Here is a 7,185-nt window from a genome sequence, read left to right on the forward strand (position 1 = left end):
TAGAAGGAAAGGCTTGGCTGTGAGCACCACTCAACCTTCCAACATTACAAAAAAAAATATATACAACCAAAGAAATTTTGACTTGACAGGACAGAGCTGGAGCTGATTTTCATGCAGACACAGTAGAGGGAACCAAAAACAAGGGTTATGGAGTAAGCCTTCCCACCTCAAAGATCGAAGATCTGCAGCCTCCAGTATCAAAGCTATGCACAGAAATCACTCAAACAGTCACAACAACATTTTCCACAAAGCCACAAACTTTTTGTCAAAAAAGAAAAATATTTATAAATGCAGAATATACAGTATATCCCTGGGAAGAGTTATTTTTAAAATTCACTGTTCATCTGAAAATAAATGTGAGTGGATTAGCCTCACATCCTGATCTCTGTGCGTGCACAGTCAGCCATGAATGTACAAAAAGCTTCCCATTAATCATGATGCACTGAATGAGCCCCCAGATCAATGTCTTTGTGTTGAATCATAACAGTAATAGGCAGGGAGATTAGGAAAAGACTTCTGACACAGAAAGAGTTTAATAGTCCAGGAAATCTTTGTGGTCCATCTACCACAGATTCTTCCAAAAGCTGTTGCAACATTTTTTAAATATATTTTGCATGGTTACAAAATTTGAAATAAATGAAGCATTTTTTTTTATATATCCATCAAGTCCTGTCATATCTATGCAGTGTATGTGTGTTTCATTTGATGTGATTTCTATTTCATTAGGTGTATCTAAATTTGTAGAAGTCAGGACATAATAAATCATGTTTGCTGTGATGTACTAGTTTCTTTTTTTCCAAAAACTTAATTATCATTTAACCATCTAGGGATGGAAGTTCACATGGCAGTCTATTAGTGCCAGAAAGTGTTTGAATAATTGTTAGCTTAATCGAACGGTAGGTCACACTGCATTGAAATTGTTTATTCTCTTTCTGGTATGCAAAAGAGAATAAACCTTCATGAGTGCAGACAGACTGTCTGCATAGCATGCGAGGAGATTAGAGGAAGTAATTATCAGATCATTACAGTAACATTGGGTTAGAATCTATCTATATTCTGTCTCAGTGGTGCATGTGTGTGTGTCAACTATGCAACCTTTGTGACATGCAATGTTTTGACATATGCAAATATTTGTGGTACCATAGTTTATTTGGTGTAAATATTTTACATATCTAATGTAATTTACTCAAAGTGTTGCATCTTTCATTATCATTTAAATGTAAGGCAGACATGCAATAGTGTGAGGGGGTAAAAGTATTTATATTACTTAGAAACTTCATAGCAAGGTCAACATACTGGAAACTGTTTGCTTTTTGACAGCAGAAGAAAATGGATAGACAAAATGAGAACAGCTCATAATTTGGCTTCATGTAATATTTACTATAATTTGAAGACTGATATGCTACTCTTTTTGCACATACTTACAACAATTGTCCTGAATTGCTCTGATTTGATGAACATCACCAATGAGTGAACACTGTAAGCCGTAAGTACAGTTTTAGACTACTGGAGCCAAGCTTTCTAGCTGCGTGAGAAGTCCAATCAAACCATAGTCTGCAGAGTGTGAACAAATATGGGAGACTATAAATAAACCAGAATCAAACTGCCTGTCTGTTTTGAAACACAGAGCCCTGGCTGGGATCGAGCTAGCGTGTCCAATCCAGACCTACAAAAATCTTTTGGAGGGTAATATGCAAGTTGAACATGAAAACAATGAGGAGCAGTGAGTCACAAAGAAATCCTGACCAGTGGGGGGTGTTGGTCAATGTACAAATATAACACATATAAGCAAAACATTTGCTTTCATATTCAGAACTGCATCTATAATAACTTGGTTTACGTATGTGGCATTCATGCATGCTCACAGTGGTGGTAGCTACTAGAATTTAGAAAGCAGCATAAATTTAAAATGGAGGGTAGATTCTGAAAAGAGACAAAGCTGGGTGATATTTAAGGGTGACAAAAAATCCCTTCGCTTGAGAGACAGATCGACAGTAAGTAACTGTTGCCACAGTGAAAAAGAGGAAGTGAGTTGCACACTGACACCAGGTATTCAATTACAGACTATTGTTCTGACTCCCACTCCCGGGAATACCAGCAAACATCAGCCTGTCAACAGCAGGGTGGGAAAAATGTGTGTGTGTGTGTTTGCAGTTTACAAATGGAAATGGAAATAAAGGTGTGTCGGTGGGAGACTAAAATCTCTCACGTTAACTTAGTCAGTATCCGAGGTGAGCCTGGCCTGAGGCAAGCCCTGCAGAAATGGGGGAATAAATGACAGGCTCCATCTCTCAGCGAACACCTACATCAGTTAAGCTTTCATTAGCTCAACCGAGAGCTGTGAAAAGACAGTGAATGAAGTCAAAGACTAAAAAGTGACAGGACAGGGCACAAGAATAGATGCAAGCTTAAAAATAGGATGACAAAGACAGACAGAGACAAAGACGACTTACAAAAAGGATAAAAAAAAAATGAGACGTGAGGGTGGTAGGAATAATCAAATTGAAATTATGATGATACACCAAAATCCCACTTGAAACTCTTCACTCTGGTGAGATGCCCCTATGTTATCCTTGGTCTTTGTTCACTTGAGTGGTTCCCTTAATTCATAATACCGTAATAATAGTAACAATGAAATGTTAGGGAGAAGAAGTGCCCCACTTTTGGAAAGCTGAGTTCAATTGCCCAAGTTACACTCTGACTTTAGTGTAGCTTGCCAGACTTGTACAATCATGAAATCACTTAAACAAAACCTGTATGACTACATGAAGTAATCTGAAAGATCTCAGAAAGCATCATCATGCCCCCATATAAAAAAAAATTAACAAAAGATGAGCAAGCAGAGTCAATAATACCAGTCTGATAATGATTTGATCATAATATTTAAGGCTTTGGGATATTATAAGTCACTACAAGTCCCTATCCACAAAAGTAGTGGTCTCTGTCTGAGCCTAAGGACTTCAAGCATCTTGGTGTCATGTTCTAAGATAGATGGGTAGATGGACTGGGGCCACAGGAGCTGCTGCTCCACTCTGCTGTGGTGAAGAAATGGCTCAGCTATAAAAGTGGATATTTCTGACTTATAGGTAAGTCCATGTTCTGTCCTTCATGAAATATAGATTATGATGATAGAATGAGATTCTAGATACAGGCAGCTGAAATGATGCTTTCTCTTAAGAGGTGTCAGATTTAGAGATAGAGTCATCTGGGCTTGGAGTAGAGCTGCAATTCTGCATCACAAGGGGTTGAGCATCTGATCACGATGCTTCCTAGACTCATCCCTTTGACAATAAGGCACCAAGACTTTAACTTTATTTGTCTCTTTTGTCACTTCAAGTGGAAGAAAACCCAGGGAAGACACAGGGAGGATATCCATCTTGTCACAGATGATCTGTCTCATAACACACTGTCCTGACATGGTGATAGTTCTAATAAATATGTACAAAATGATTCTTTCTAAAAGTTACTGCAACTTTTGACCCAGCATTTAGCATCAGAGCAATGCCAGAAAAATGTGCAGTTTTTATTCTTAAACCTGTCAGCGGTTTTAGTGTTGTGAATAATTACCGTGTTGAATACATATTGATATATCTGGTCCTGTCAGACAGCAGTACTTGGTTCACTGTCCGTGACAAATGTAGCTAAAAGGAAAAGCTGTGCTACCATCGGGTTCCATCTTTATTTTCCGCTGGAAACAACCACATCAGAAATAAAGATTTTATTCCTCTGCCACATAAAGAAAGTTTAGAATTATGCTTTCAAAGCTGTTATTATATTGTCATTTATATATAAAAAAAACTTATGTAGGATGCTCGTGTACCAACTTGCATTCACTTAGCTCATATAAAATTATAAAATTAGAGCAGCAGCTCTAACCCACATCCCTCCTGTCCTCCCCTCTCCTAAGTGAAATTAAAGCTGCAGTATGTAACAAATATATTTGTTAAAACTGTCATTATGTTGTGACAGTATGGTATAGAAATAATCAGTGAAAAATGTATTTCATCTGCTTTCTCCCAGTACTATTTAGAAACAACCAATCAGAGGCAGGAGAGTTTTAGTGCTGTTAATCACAATCTCATGTGGCTGTCTCAATCTCCCCTTGCTCTGTGCTATGCTGTAGCTAGTGTTACGACTGGCTCAAGTTCATAACAATAACGGGAGACCATGCAGGGATTAAAGTGCATAAAAAAGGAATATTTATTAACTCAAACAACAATGGATTGAGGATGTCAGTATCAGTGGTGTAATGCAACTGTTTGGATGTGATGTATGAGTGCATATGGAGTTGTTGAAGTGCAAAAACAAGAACAAACTCAAATGTGCAAAAGGAGGGGAGCTGAGGCCTGGCAACAAAACACCGCAAGCATCAAGGAAGAGTGGACGCTGAAGGCGACCCAGAAGGTGGAGACAGCCAGGTTTAAATGCTCTGTGCTCCAAATGAATAAAATCAGCAGCACCTGTAAAGGGGAGGAGCACAAAGACAGACAAGACACCTGCAACCCAGCCATTAAGGCCCAGGGCCGTAACACTAGCAATAACAATAAGTTGTTTCTCCACCATTAGCACATTTAGCAGTGAGTGAATGAGGTTGATTGACAGCGCTAAGATCCTCCTCCTGGTTCTGATTGGTTGTTTTTGCCCAGAACGTTGCATTACTTTCGCCAGTAATAGTAGTTCAGCGAGGAGGTGGAGGAGATTGATTGTTTTCACAGATTATCTGTCTCATAACAAACTATCACAATATGGTGCCAGCTTTAACAAACATGGAGAAAACATATTTTTTTATTAAAATTCTATACTGCAGCTTGAATAAAATGCAACTACATAGCATTTTTTGAGAAGTCTGGATTGCTTTATGTGTATTTTGCATGTTGCCTATGACTGCTGCTTGCAGGGAGAGACATTTCAGTAAACTAAAACTAACAGAAAAATTTAAGCAACCTACTTGAATACTGTAAGCGGACTGTTGGATGTAAAATTCATGAGCAGTAAATATTGTGCCAGTTATCAGTATTGGACCAAAGAAAGCAAGGCCGTTGCAAGCCTTTAAAATTGTGACACTTTTGATGGGTCAGATAGACTCAAGAAATTGTAACAGCAGCTGCGCGCTGCTGCTGGTTCCAAGATTCCTGGCGGCGCCCCTGGTTGTAGGTATAAAGAGACATTTATTTTGTTTATAAGTTACAAGCAAATTTCAAAATGGCATTTTCTCCTTTGTAGTTGCTCCTGACTTTAGATCAGAAATGGTAAAATTATATAAACTGTTGCTGGTGTTGGTTAACATGTACTTTAGAAAATCTCCAAACAGTCCCATTAAACTGTCCACTGACTTGCATGTAAGTGCTTTGGGGGTATAAGCTTTCAGTAAAAACGTACAAGGACGTTCTTTATTGAATCCTAACAGCAAATAGTTAGATCAGTACTTCCAATCATGCAGCTAAGACCTGTGTGGTTCTGTTTGTTAGAGGTTAAGTAAACAAACACAACTGTCAACAAAAAACAATTCAAGATCAGATATTTTATATTTTGGAATATGCTCAACAACATAGCAGCCTTCTTGTTAATTATAAATTAAATCTTGATTCAACCTTTCCGTCCACGAATTTACATTGCTTTGTTTCACAAACATCCCAACTCTTACTTAACACACATTATGACTTCAGTGAATTTTCTTTCCTTATACTGCTTAACAATGCAGATAATGTTGTGGAAGGAAAACAAACAAACATTTGTTTTGGTGAGATGGCAGGATGATGGTACAATTTACTACAGCAGCCAAGGTTGGGAAAATGAAAAATTTAGCTGTTGAAATCTCTTTGCAGATAATGGAATAATCCATCACCATTGCTCTCTCTCTTCATTGTCCTCTCTCTCTCTCTCTTTCTCTCTCTCTCACTCTCTATTTCTCTAGCTCTCTCTTTCTCTCTCCCATTAATGGGATCAGGCCCTAGAAATAGACTTGACAAAGCAAGCATAGACAAGAGGTTGTATTGTGTAGCATGTAAGACTTCAAACATTTATTAAAACATTAAATTCAGAGATGTTGTCGTTATGTTTTTTTTCTTAATATGCAGTTAGCCAGGTCTGGTTTGCCACTTTGTATTCATTTTTTTAACTAATTGGTCAAATATTCAACATTTTTGTCAAAATTTATATTCAAGATTTTTGAATTTTATTTTTTTTAGTAAATATCTTGCTTCTTTTGGTGATTTGAAATGTTATTTTTTTAGTTAACACAGTTTTGTGCCATACTGGTTTCAGCTACTTTTGTGCCATACTGGTTTCTCTCTGTTCACACATGCTACAGGTTTGGTTCACACCACCTGCAACTAGTCAGCTGTCATTCTTCCTCTGTATGTTATATTTCATGTTCTGCCTTTGTTCACTGTGAGATTGGTGTGCCTCTTCTGGCTGTCATCCTGTCAAATTTATTTGTACCTTTAACCTTTTTTCTCTTTGATTTTTTCTCCTACAGCAGCATCTTTGTTCTTCCTCTTAAAAAAGCCCAAAGTATCTCATCCACCTGCCTCCTGCTTTTGAAACATGCATTTGGGTCTTTCATGCATTTCAGTGTCACACATTTGATTAAAGTAAAAATAAATTGTCAACAATTTATTCAATAGAAGGAAGAGATGATTAATAATTAACTATATTTAAAAAGGTAAATATCTTGGGCTGCCATATCAAAGGGATCATTAATTTGGTGATTTGGTTGCTTCTGAAGTGCCAGACATTTTACTTTACGTTACTTCAAAGTCTGCAGACATGGTCTAAGAATCAGAGAAATAAAAGCACTTCTTTTGAATAATATTATTCTGTCTTTTTTAAACAATAGAAGAAAATTACAGAAAAATGTATTCAAAAACAAATTATCATTTATAATTTTTGTAAAGTTGCTGTAACACCACTGCCACACTGGTGTTTCTGAAATGCTTGTTATCTTTGTTGAATGTGAAGAAATCAGGTTGGGGTAAATGCAATATTCAACAGACATTTTGTGGACGTAAGAGGAATGAGATGATCTCAACCTGAACATTTAAGCTGTGGAAGCAGCAGTATAAATGCAGGACAACTCATTTAGAGCAGAACATAGTTTTTACATGCATATTGTGCATGAGTTCTCCTACTACACCCTACCAGAAGTAACTAAATAGACCAGCAGTGATGCTATCTTACTTAAAG

This window comes from Xiphophorus maculatus, chromosome 11 (assembly GCF_002775205.1).
Source record: "Xiphophorus maculatus strain JP 163 A chromosome 11, X_maculatus-5.0-male, whole genome shotgun sequence".
NCBI classification, from domain to species: Eukaryota; Metazoa; Chordata; class Actinopteri; order Cyprinodontiformes; family Poeciliidae; genus Xiphophorus; species Xiphophorus maculatus.